Source organism: Triticum urartu, chromosome 3A (genome assembly GCF_056163025.1).
Source record: "Triticum urartu cultivar PI428250 chromosome 3A, HENAU_Tu73, whole genome shotgun sequence".
Classification (NCBI taxonomy): domain Eukaryota; kingdom Viridiplantae; phylum Streptophyta; class Magnoliopsida; order Poales; family Poaceae; genus Triticum; species Triticum urartu.
The window spans coordinates 580,615,883-580,629,282 of record NC_141875.1 but is presented as its reverse complement, the minus strand read 5'-3'; positions in this window follow the sequence as shown (position 1 = coordinate 580,629,282).

Genomic DNA, 13,400 nt, shown 5'->3' with positions numbered 1-13,400 from the left:
CACAGTTCGGTCGGGACTGAGACGGAGGCCGAATTGCTAGTCCAACTCCTGACGAGCCGGACTATCATGCTGCGGAGTAATCCGGACTCGTTTAATAGTGTCCGGGGGCTTGGCCACCGAATTGATGTTCTGTTTGATAAGGCCGCCCTGTACTTCTGCTGCCAGGGCCCCGGTGTGCTCCTCGGTATGGAGGGAGCGTTCCGTGCTTTCGTTGACTATTATGACACCGCGTGACCCGGGCATCTTAAGCTTGAGATAGGCATAGTGTGGAACAACATTGAAGCGAGCAAATGCGGTTCGTTCAAGCAGTGCGTGATAGCCACTGCGGAAGGGATGATGTCGAAGATCAAGTCTTCGCTTTCGAAGTTGTCCGGTGATCCGAAGACAACTTCCAATGTGATTGAGCCCATGCAATGGGCCTTTAAACATGTTATTACTCCTTTAAAGGTAGTTTTGGTGGGCTTGATCCTTGACGGATCGATGCCCATCTTGCGGACGGTGTCCTGATAGAGTAGGTTAAGGCTGCTGCCACCGTCCATGAGGACCCGCGTGAGGTGGAATCCATCAATGATTGGGTCGAGGACCAGTGCGGCTGAGCCGCCGTGACGAATACTGGTCGGATGGTCCCTGCGATCGAAAGTGATCGTGTAAGATGACCGTGGATTGAATTTTGGGGCGACTGGCTTTATCGCATAGACGTCCCTAAGTGCGCGTTTGCGCTCCCTCTTGGGGATATGAGTGACGTATATCATGTTCACCGTTTTGACTTGGGGGGGGGGGGGATTTCTTCTGTCCCCCTATGTTCGGTGAACAGGGCTCCTCGTCATCGTACTCACTTGGCGAACCCTTCTCTTTGTCCTCGGTATGTAACTTACCGGCCTGTTTAAAGATCAAATAGCTTCTGTTGGTATGATTGGCAGGTTTATCGGGGGTGCCATGGATCTGACATGGTTGATCGAGGATTCGGTCCAAGCTGGATGAGCCGGAGTTGTTTCTTTTAAATGGCTTCTTCCGCTGACCGGGCTTGGAGCCACTGAATCCGGTGTTAACCGCCGTGTCATCGATATTGTCACCGTTGTTCCGACGCTTGTGCCTATTGCGTCGGGGCTTGCCGTTTTTATTTCTGGCTTCAGAGGTGCCAGGTTCGCTTGCATTGTTGCTGCTACGGGCTAGCCAACTATCTTCGCCCGCGCAAAAGCGGGTCATAAGTGCCGTGAGGGCTGCTATGGACTTCGGCTTTTCTTGTCCAAGGTGTCGGACGAGCCATTCATCGCGAATACTATGCTTAAAGGCCGGTAGGGCTTTGGCATCCCGACAGTCGACGATCTGGTTCTTTTTAATTAGGAACCTAGTCCAGAATTTCCTGGCCGACTCTCCGGGCTGTTGAACTATGTTACTTAAGTCATCGGCATCCGGAAGTCGGACGTATGTACCCTGGAAGTTGTCGTGGAAGGCATCTTCCAGGTCCTCCCAGCTGCCAATGGTGTTTTCTGGCGGGCTGTTAACTAGTGCCGAGCTGGTCCCTTGAGTTTTAGTGGGAGGTATTTGATGGCATGAAGATCATCACCACAGGCCATATGAATATGGAGGAGAAAGTCCTCGATCCATACTGCGGGATCCGTTGTTCCATCATATGATTCGTTTAAACCCTTCTGGGAATTCATGTTCCATTACTTCGTCAGTGAAGCAGAGGGGGTGTGCGGCGCCTCTATAGCAGGCCACGTTGCGACGTAGCTCGGATGGAGTCCATCTGTGGTTTTCGGCCGGGACATGGTTATGGCTGTCGTGCCCGGCTAGATAGCCGTCCTCGCGCGTCGGAGCACGCCCCCGCGATCCGTAGGTCGATCTGGTCTGGCTCGCTCTATTTTCCAAATCTTTCCATAGGTCGTAAGTATATTTCCGAGCTTTTGTGTCCCTAACTTTACGGTGAGATGGTACGGGCTGGTATTCGACTTGAGCTACTGTTTTGTCACGGCCACGTGGTGGTCGGTCAGCCGCGTTACGCGCCGATGGTACGGGCACCAGCGCCTCGTTGTCGAATTGAGGTAGCAGCTTACGCTTTGGGTAACTCTTGGTTGGGCGCTCGAGGCCGTATTCCTCGGCTGCTAGGACGTTAGTCCATCTGTCGTTGAGCAGATCTTGGTCAGCTTGAAGCTGCTGCTGCTTCTTTTTCAGGCTCCTTGCAGTGGCTATTAGCCGGCGCCAAAAGCGTTCCTGCTCAAGGGGTTCCTCAGGCACGATAAAGTCTTCGTCACCGAGGCTCACCTCCTCCTCGGAGAGTGGAAGATAATTACTATCCTCCGAGTCTTTGTTTACAGCCTGTTCCTCAGGGCTAATTTGCCCATCTTCCTGATCGTCCTGTTCGGAGGCTGGCTCAACGGGGTCTTCTTGGTCTTTAGCGTCGTCCGAAGTATTGATGTCTCCGGTGCCGGTAGTGTTGTCTTTTCCACTTTGTGATTTAGAGCGGCGCCGCTGACGTCGGCGCTTTGGTTGTATCTAAGGATGTGTATCCTCAACTGGATTTTTCTCATTATCATCGTTACCCTCTTTGGGTGTATCCACCATGTACGCGTCATATGAAGAGTTGGCCGTCCAGCGTCCGGTAAACGGTGGGTTTTGGGCCTGCTCTTCTCCGGCATTGTCGTCCATACCGTCGATGTCTTCGGAGCCGTAATCGAGCATGTTAGTTAAGTCCTCGATAGTGGCTATGAAGTGGGTGGTGGGCGGGACGTAAAATTCCCCGCTCTCAGCCCCTAGTATGGGCTGGGCGTAGTTCGAACGTTGCCCCTCTGTAATGATGAGGGATCGCATTAAGTCCAGAGCCGCGCTTAGAGGCGAGGTTCGGCCAGGGAGAAGGGAGTTCGTGGAGTACGGCAGGGAGGAAACTCCTTGGCCAAGCTCACACGATGCTGACTCCGAGGGTTCGGGGTCAGTGTTCAGAGAAGAGTTCGGCTTCATGAAGCATCCCTTTTTGCCCTTGCCCTTCTTGAAACAAGTGGTTTCACCAACCATCAACAATTGATGCTCCTTCTTGATCTCTACTTTTGTGGTGTCAAACATCGCGAATATCTCAAGGATCATCATATATGTCCCTGATATATTATAGTTCATCACGAAGCTCAAGCAGCTTGGTGGTAATGACTTCGGAGAACCATCACTATTTCATCTGGAAGATCAACTCCCACTCGATTCAAGCGATTGTTGTACTCAGACAATCTGAGCACAAGTTCAACAATTGAGCTTTTCTCCCTTAGTTTGCAGGCTAGGAAAATCGTCGGAGGTCTTATACCTCTTGATGTGGGCACGAGCCTGAAATCCCAATTTCAGCCCTCGAAACATCTCATATGTTTCGCGACGTTTCAAAGCGTCTTCGGTGCCTCAACTCTAAGCCGTTTAACTGAACTATCACGTAGTTATCAAAATGTGTATGTCAGATGTTCGCAACATCCATAGACAACGTTCGAGGTTCAGCACACTGAGCGGTGCATTAAGGACATAAGCCTTCTATGAAGCAATGAGGACAAACCTCAGTTTACAGACCTAGTCCGCATAATTACTACTATCAACTTTCAACTAAATTTTCTCTAGGAAGATATCTAAACAGTAGAACTGAAGCGCAAGCTACGACGTAATTTGCGAAGACCTTTTGACTATGTTCAGGATAATTAAGTTCATCTTGTGAACTCCCACTCAGATAGACATCCCTCTAGTCATCTAAGTGATTACATGATCCGAGTCAACTAGGCCGTGTCCGATCATCACGTGAGACGGACTAGTCATCATCGGTGAACATCTTCATGTTGATCGTATCTACCATACGACTCATGCTCGACCTTTCGGTCTCTTGTGTTCCGTGGCCATGTCTGTACATGCTAGGCTCGTCAAGTCAACCTAAGTGTTTTGCGTGTGTAAATCTGGCTTACACCCGTTGTATGTGAACGTAAGAATCTATCACACCCGATCATCACGTGGTGCTTCGAAACGACGAACTTTCGCAACGGTGCACAGTTAGGGGGAACACCTTCTTGAAATTTTAGTGAGGGATCATCTTATTTACTACCGTCGTTCTAAGCAAATAAGATGTATAAACATGATAAACATCACATGCAATCAAATAGTGACATGATATGGCCAATATCATATTGCTCCTTTTGATCTTCATATTCGGGGCTCCATGATCATCATCGTCACCGGCATGACACCATGATCTCCATCATCATGATCTCCATCATCGTGTCTCCATGAAGTTGCCTCGCCAACTATTACTTCTACTACTACAGCTAACGGTTAGCAATAAAGTAAAGTAATTACATGACGTTTATGTTGACACGCAGGTTATAAATAAATTAAGACAACTCCTATGGCTCCTGTCGGTTGTCATACTCATCGACATGCAAGTCGTGATTCCTATTACAAGAACATGATCAATCTCATACATCACATATATCATTCATCACATCCTTTTGGCCATATCACATCACATAGCATACCCTGCAAAAACAAGTTAGACGTCCTCTAATTGTTGTTTGCATGTTTTACGTGGCTGCTATGGGATTCTAGCAAGAACATTTCTTACCTACGCAAAAACCACAACGTGATATGCCAATTGCTATTTACCCTTCATAAGGACCCTTTTCATCGAATCCGATCCGACTAAAGTGGGAGAGACAGACATCCGCTAGCCACCTTATGCAACTAGTGCATGTCAGTCGGTGGAACCAGTCTCACGTAAGAGTACGTGTAAGGTCCGTCTGGGCCGCTTGATCCCACAATGCCACCGAATCAAGATTGGACTAGTAACGGTAAGCATATTGAACAAAATCAACGCCCACAACTACTTTGTGTTCTACTCGTGCATAGAAACTATGCATAGACCTAGCTCTGATACCACTGTTGGGGAACGTAGCATAAATTCAAAAATTTCCTACATGTCACCAAGATCTATCTATGGAGTCATCTAGCAACGAGGGAGGAGTGGATCTACATACCCTTGTAGATCGCGCGCGGAAGCGTTCAAGAGAACGGGGTTGATGGAGTCATACTCGTCGTGATCCAAATCACCGATGATCCTAGCGCCGAACGGACGGCACCTCCGCGTTCAACACACGTACGGAGCAGCGACGTCTCCTCCTTCTTGATCCAGCAAGGGGGGAGGAGAGGTTGATGGAGATCCAGCAGCACGACGGCATGGTGGTGGAAGTAGCGGGATTCCAACAGGGCTTCGCCAAGCGCTGCGGGAGGAGGGAGATGTGTCATGAGAGGGAGAGGGAGGCGCCAGGGCTTAGGTGAGGCTGCCCTCCCTTCCCCCCACTATATATAGGGCCAAGGGAGAAGGGGGGCGCAGCCTTGGCCCTTCCTCCAAGGAAGGGTGCGGCCAGGGAGGAGTCCATCCTCCCCAAGGCACCTAGGAGGTGCCTTCCCCCTTTAGGACTCTTTCTTTCCCTTATCTCTTGGCGCATGGGCCTCTTGGGGCTGGTGCCCTTGGCCCATATAGGCCAAGGCGCACACCCCTATAGCCCATGTGGCCCCCCGGGGCAGGTGGACCCCCTTGGTGGACCCCCGGACCCCTTTCGGCACTCCCGGTACAATACCGATAATGCGCGAAACTTTTCCGGCGACCAAAACAAGACTTCCCATATATAAATCTTTACCTCCGGACCATTCCGGAACTGCTCATGACGTCCGGGATCTCATCGGGACTCCGAACAACTTTCGGGTTACCGCATACTAATATCTCTATAACCCTAGCGTCACCGAACCTTAAGTGTGTAGACCCTACGGGTTCGGGAGACATGCAGATATGACCGAGATGACTCTCCGGTCAATAACCAACAGCGGGATCTGGATACCCATGTTGGCTCCCACATGTTCCACGATGATCTCATCGGATGAACCACGATGTCAAGGACTTAATCAATCCCGTATACAATTCCCTTTGTCTAGCGGTACGATACTTGCCCGAGATTCGATCGTCGGTATCCCGATACCTTGTTCAATCTCGTTACCGGCAAGTCTCTTTACTCGTTTCGTAACACATCATCCCGTGATCAACTCCTTGATCACATTGTGCACATTATGATGATGTCCTACCGAGTGGGCCCAGAGATACCTCTCCGTTTACACGGAGTGACAAATCCCAGTCTCGATTCGTGCCAACCCAATAGACACTTTCGGAGATACCTGTAGTGTACCTTTATAGCCACCCAGTTACGTTGTGACGTTTGGCACACCCAAAGCACTCCTACGGTATCCGGGAGTTTCACAATCTCATGGCCTAAGGAAATGATACTTGACATTAGAAAAAGCTTTAGCATACGAACTACATGATCTTGGGCTAGGCTTAGGATTGGGTCTTTGTCCATCACATCATTCTCCTAATGATGTGATCCCGTTATCAATGACATCCAATGTCCATGGTCAGGAAACCGTAACCATCTATTGATCAACGAGCTAGTCAACTAGAGCTTACTAGGGACATGGTGTTGTCTATGTATCCACACATGTATCTGAGTTTCCTATCAATACAATTCTAGCATGGATAATAAACGATTATCATGAACAAGGAAATATAATAATAACTAATTTATTATTGCCTCTAGGGCATATTTCCAACATATAGGGGTTACAAGAGTTGATCTACCATGAGATCATAATGGCTAAACCCTAATTGTCTGGCCTGTATGATTATGATCGCCTCTATGGACTAAACCCTCCGGTTTATATAGACACCGGGGGGGGCTAGGGTTGTACAAAGTCGATTTATAGAGAAAGGAATGTTCATATCCGAACGCCAAGCTTGCCATCAACGAGTGTCCCATCCGGACACAGGAGGAAATCTTCTGTCTTGTATCTTCATGGCCCATTAGTCCGGCCCACGTCACATAGCCCGGACGCCCTAGGACCCCTTAATCCAGGACTCCCTCACCGACCTCCCCCTATCTTTTGAGGGCATACATATAGCACCCTCGGCGCCTAAAGTGAACCACCTGCTGTTTGCCGATGAGTTTATTCTATTTAGCAACGCAAACCAATAGCAACCTAAAAACAAAGTTGATCTTTATGCTTATTATTAAGCATCTGCGCAATGTGTGAATCATGAAAACCTTCTATTTATTTTGGCAAGGGTGTCTCAGATTCTTGCAAGGTCATAGTAATGGGCATTCTTGATATCTAGAGTACCCATTGTGTGCGGGATACCTTAGACTCCCTTTAGATGTGGGGCGCATGAAGAAGTTCTTTTTTGCATACTTAAAGGAAAGAGTGTGGAAAACATTTCAAGGCAAGATGGAGATGTGCTTGGATGGCAGTAGGCATTTTTTTGATAAATTTGATTGTGCAAGCAATTCCAACTTACTTTTGGACAATTTTCAAACCTCCGAGGGAACTCTGACAACATATTGCGTCACTTTTCCGAAAAAATGGTGGGCAACTGAGGAAAAGAATACATCATGGGTCTCATGGGACACCATGATCATAACGAAAAATAAGGAAGGACTCTATTTCCGTGACATGATTTTTTTACCTATCTCTTCTAGATCGACAGACATGGCTATTGGGGAACGCAGTATTTCAAAAAAAATTCCCACGACCATGCAAGATCTATCTAGGAGATGCATAGCAAAGAGAGGGGAGAGTGTGTCCATGTACCCTCGTATACCTAAAGCGGAAGCGTTTAGTAGCACGGTTGATGTAGTCGAACGTCTTCACGATCCAACCGATCAAGTACTGAACGTACGACACCTCTGAGTTCAGCACACGTTCAGCATGATGACATCCCTCGAGCTCTTGATCCAGTTGAGGACGAGGGAGAGCTCCATCAGCATGACGGCGTGGCGACAGCGATGATGAAGCTACCGGCGCAGGTCTTCGCCTAAGCACTATGACGATATGACCGAGCTGGTAAACTGTGGAGGGGGGAACCACACATGGCTAAGAGATGTCTGTTGTGCCTTGGGGTGCCCCCGCCTCCATATATAAAGGGGGAGGAGGAGGTGGCCGGCCTAAGGGGGCACGCCATAAGGGGGGAGTCTTACTTGGACTCCTAGTCCAAGTACGATTCGGCCCCCTTCCTTCCTTCCACCGGAGAGGGAAAAGGGGAAGGGAGAGAGAAGGAGAAGGAAAGACGGGGGCCGGCCCCCTCCCCTAGTCTAATTCGGTTTGGGAAAGGGGGGGGCGCCCCTCTCACGTGGCCTTTCTCCTCTCCTCCAATAAGGCCCACTAGGCCCAATACTTCTCCCGGGGGATTCCGGTAACCTCCCGGTACTCCGAAAAAATGCCTGAACCACTCGAAACCATTCCGATGCCCAAATGCAACCTTCCAATATATGAATATTTACCTCTTGACCATTTCGAGACTCCTCGTCATGTCCTTGATCTCATCCGGGACTCTGAACAAACTTCGGTCATCAAATCACACAACTCATAATACAAATCGTCATCGAACATTAAGCGTGCGGCTACGGGTTCGAGAACTATGTAGACATGACCGAGGCACATCTTCGGTCAATAACCAATAGCAGAACCTGGATGCCCATATCGGCTCCTACGTATTCTATGAAGATCTTTATCGGTCAAACCGCATAACAACTTACGTTATTCCCTTTGTCATCGGTATGTTACTTGCCTGAGCTTTGATCGTCGGTATCATCATACTTAGTTCAATATCATTACCGGCAAGTCTCTTTACTCGTTTCGTAATGCATCATCCCGCAACTAACTCATTAGTCACATTGCTTGCAAGGCTTATAATGATGTGCATTACCGAGAGGGCCCAGAGATACCTCTCCGATACTCGGAGTGACAAATCCTAATCTTGATCTATGCCAACTCAACAAACACTATCGGAGACACCTGTAGAGCATCTTTATAATCACCCAGTTAAGTTATGATGTTTGATAGCAGACAAAGTGTTCCTCCGGTATTCGGGAGTTGCATAATCTCATAGTCATAGGAACATGTATAAGTCATGAAGAAAGCAATAGCAATAAAACTAAATGATCATTATGCCAAGCTAACGGATGGGTCTTGTCCATCACATCATTCTCCTAATGATGTGATCCCGTTCATCAAATGACAACACATGTCTATGGTTAGGAAACTTAACCATCTTTGATTAACGAGCTAGTCAAGTAGAGGCATACTAGGGACATTTATTTTGTCTATGTATTCACACATGTATCAAGTTTCCTGTTAATACAATTCTAGCATGAATAATAAACATTTATCATGATATAAGGAAATATAAATAACAACTTTATTATTGCCTCTAGGGCATATTTCCTTCAGTCTCCCACTTGCACTAGAGTCAATAATCTAGTTCACACCGTCATGTGATTTAACACCAATAGTTCACATCTTTATGTGATTAGTTCACATCGCCATGTGACTAATAGCCAAAGGGTTTTTACTAGATTCAATAATCTAGTTCACATCGCTATGAGATTAACACCCAAAGAGTACTAAGGTGTGATCATATTTTTCTTGTGAGAAGAGAAGCTTAGTCAATGGGTCTGTCACATTCAGAGCCGTATGTATTTTCCAAATTTTCTATGTCTACAATGCTCTGCATGGAGCTACTCTAGCTAGTTGCTCCCACTTACAATATGTATCTAGATTGAGACTCAGAGTCACCCGGATCAATGTAGAAGTTTGCATTGACGTAACTCTTTACGACGAACTCTTTATCACCTCCATAACCGAGAAACATATCCTTATTCCACTAAGAATAACTTTGACCGTTGTCCAGTGATCCACTCCTGGATCACTATTTTACCCTCTTGCCAAACTCATGGTGAGGTACACAATAGATCTGGTAAACAATATAGCATACTTTATAGAACCTATGACTGAGGCATAGGGAATGACTTTTCATTCTCTTTCTATTTTCTGATGTGGTCGGGTTTTGAGTCTTTACTCAACTTCACACCTTGCAACACAGGCAAGAACTCCTTCTTTGACTGTTTCATTTTGAACTACTTCAAAATCTTGTCAAGGTATGTACTCATTGAAAAAAAACTTATCAAGCGTCTTGATCTATCTCTATAGATCTTGATGCTCAATATGTAAGCAGCTTCACCGAGGTCTTTCTTTGAAGAAGTCCTTTCAAACACTCCTTTATGCTTTTCCAGAAAATTCTACATCATTTCCGATCAACAATATGTCATCCACATATACTTATTAGAAAGGCCGTAGTGCTCCCACTCACTTTCTTGTAAATACAGGCTTCACCGCAAGTCTGTATAAAACTATATGCTTTCATCAACTCATCAAAGCGTATATTCCAACTCCGAGATGCTTGCACCTGTCCATAGATGGATTGCTGGAGCTTGCACACTTTGTTAGCACCTTTAGGATTGAGAAAACCTTCTAGTTGCATCATATACAACTCTTCTTTAGTAAATCTATTAAGGAAACATGATTCAGACAGACTTTAAGCATCAATACGAGTGAGAAAATCTCATCGTAGTCAACACCTTGAACTTGTCGAAAACCTTTTGCGACAATTCGAGCTTTGTAGATAGTAACACTATTATCAAGGTCCGTCTTCCTCTTGAAGATCCATTTATTATCAATGGCTCACCGATCATCGGGAAAGTCAATCAAAGACCACACCTTGTTCTCATACATGGATCCCATCTCAGATTTCATGGCTTCAAGCCATTTCGCGGAATCTAGGCTCATCATCGCTTCCTCATAGTTTGTAGGTTCGTCATGGTCAAGTAACATGACCTCCAGAACAGGATTACCATACCAGTCTGGTGCGGATCGTACTCTGATTGACCTACGAGGTTCGGTAGTAACTTGATCTGAAGTTTCATGACCATCATCATTAGCTTCCTCACTAATTGGTGTAGGAATCACTGGAACTGATTTCTGTGATGAACTACTTTCCAATTCAGGAGAAGGTACAATTACCTCATCAAGTTCTACTTTCCTCCCACTCACTTCTTTCGAGAGAAACTCCTTCTCTAGAAAGGATCCATTCTTAGCAACGAATATCTTGCCTCGGATCTGTGATAGAAGGTGTACCCAACAGTTTCTTTTGGGTATCCTATGAAGACACACTTCTCCGATTTGGGTTCGAGCTTATCAGTTTGAAACGTTTTCACATAAGCATCGCAACCCCAAACTTTAAGAAACGACAACTTTGGTTTCTTGCCAAACCATAGTTCATACGGTGTCGTCTCAACGGATTTAGATGGTGCCCTATTTAAAATGAATACAGTTGTCTCTAATGCATAACCCCCAACACGATAACGGTAAATCGGTAAGAGACATCATAGATCGCACCATATCTAATAAAGTATGGTTACGACGTTCGGACACACCATTATGTTGTGGTGTTCCAGGTGGCGTGAGTTGTGAAACTATTCCACATTGTTTTAAATGAAGACCAAACTCATAACTCAAATATTCACCTCCATGATCAGATCCTAGAAACTTTATTTTCTTGTTATGATGATTTTCCAGTTCACTCTAAAATTCTTTGAACTTTTCAAATGTTTCAGACTTATGCTTCATTAAGTAGATATACCCATATCTGCTCAAATCATCTGTGAAGGTTAGAAAATAAAGATACCCGCTGCGAGCCTCAACACTCATCGAACCACATACATCAGTATGTATTATTTCCAATAAGTCAGTTGCCCGCTCCATTGTTCCGGAGAACGGAGTCTTAGTCATCTTGCCCATGAGGCATGGTTCGCAAGTATCAAGTGATTCCAAAAGCCCATCAGCATGGAGTTTCTTCATGCGTTTTAGACTAACATGACCTAAACGGCAGTGCCACAAACAAGTTGCACTATCATTATTAACTTTGCATCTTTTGGCTTCAATATTATGAATATGTGTATAACCACGATCAAGATTCAGCAATCCATTCACATTGGGTGTATGACCATTGAAGGTTTTATTCATGTAAACAGAACAACAATTATTCTCTAACTTAAATGAATAACCGTATTGCAATAAACATGATCCAATCATATTCATGCTCAAAGCAAACACCAAATAACATTTATTTAGGTTCAACACTAATCCCGAAGGTAGAGGGAGTATACGATGGTGATCTTATCAACCTTGGAATCACTTCCAACACACATCGTTGCCTCAACCTCAACTAGTCTCTGTTCATTTTGTAACTCCTGTTTCGAGTTACTAATCTTAGCAACTAAACCGGTATCAAATACCCTGGGGTTACGATGAACACTAGTAAAGTACACATCAACAACATGTATATCAAATATACCTTTCACTTTGCCATCCTTCTTATCCGCCAAATACTCGGGGCAGTTCCGCTTCCAGTGACCAGTCCCTTTGCGGTAGAAGCACTCAGTTTCAGGCTTAAGTCCAGACTTGGGCTTCTTCCCGGGAGCATCACCTTGCTTGCTATTCATCTTGAAGTTCCCCTTCTTCCCTTTGCCCTTCTTCTTGAAACTTGTGGTCTTGTTAACCATCAAAGCTTGATGCTCTTTCTTGATTTCTACCTCTGCAGCCTTTAGCATTGCGAAGAGCTCGGGAATTGTCTTGTTCATCCCTTGCATATTATAGTTCATCACGAAGTTCTAGTAACTTGGTGATAGTGACTATAGAACTTTGTCAATCACTATCTTGGAAGATTAACTCCCACTTTTTTCAGGTGATTGTAGTACTCAGACATTCTGAGCACATGCTCACTGGTTGAGCTATTCTCCTCCATTTTATAGGCAAAGTACTTGTTAGAGGTCTCATACCTCTCGATTCGGGCATGAGTCTGAAATACCAATTTTAGCTCTTGGAACATCTTATATGCTCCGTGGCGTTCAAAATGTTTTTGAAGTCCCGGTTCTAAGTCGTAAAGCATGGCGCACTAAACTATCAAGTAGTCATCATACCGAGCTTGCCAAACGTTCATAACGTCTGCATTTGCTCCTGCAATAGGTCCATCACCTAGCGGTGCATTAAGGATATAATTCTTCTGTGCAGCAATGAGGATAATCCTCAGATCACGGACCTAGTCCGCATCATTGCTACTATCATCTTTCAACTTTGTTTTCTCAAGGAACATATCAAAAACATAGGGGAGCTACAACGTGAGCTATTGATCTACAACATAGATATGCAAAAACTATCAGGACTGAGTTCATGATAAATTAAAGTTCAATTAATCATATTACATAAGAACTCCCACTTAGATAGACATCCCTCGAGTCATATAAATGATCATGTGGTCCATATCAACTAAACCATGTCCGATCATCACGTGAGATGGATTAGTCTTCAATGGTGAACATTTCTATGTTGATCATATCTACTATATGATTCACGTTCGACCTTTCGGTCTCCAGTGTTCCGAGGCCATATTTGCATATGCTAGGCTCGTCAAGTTTAACCCGAGTATTCTGCACATGCAAAACTGGCTT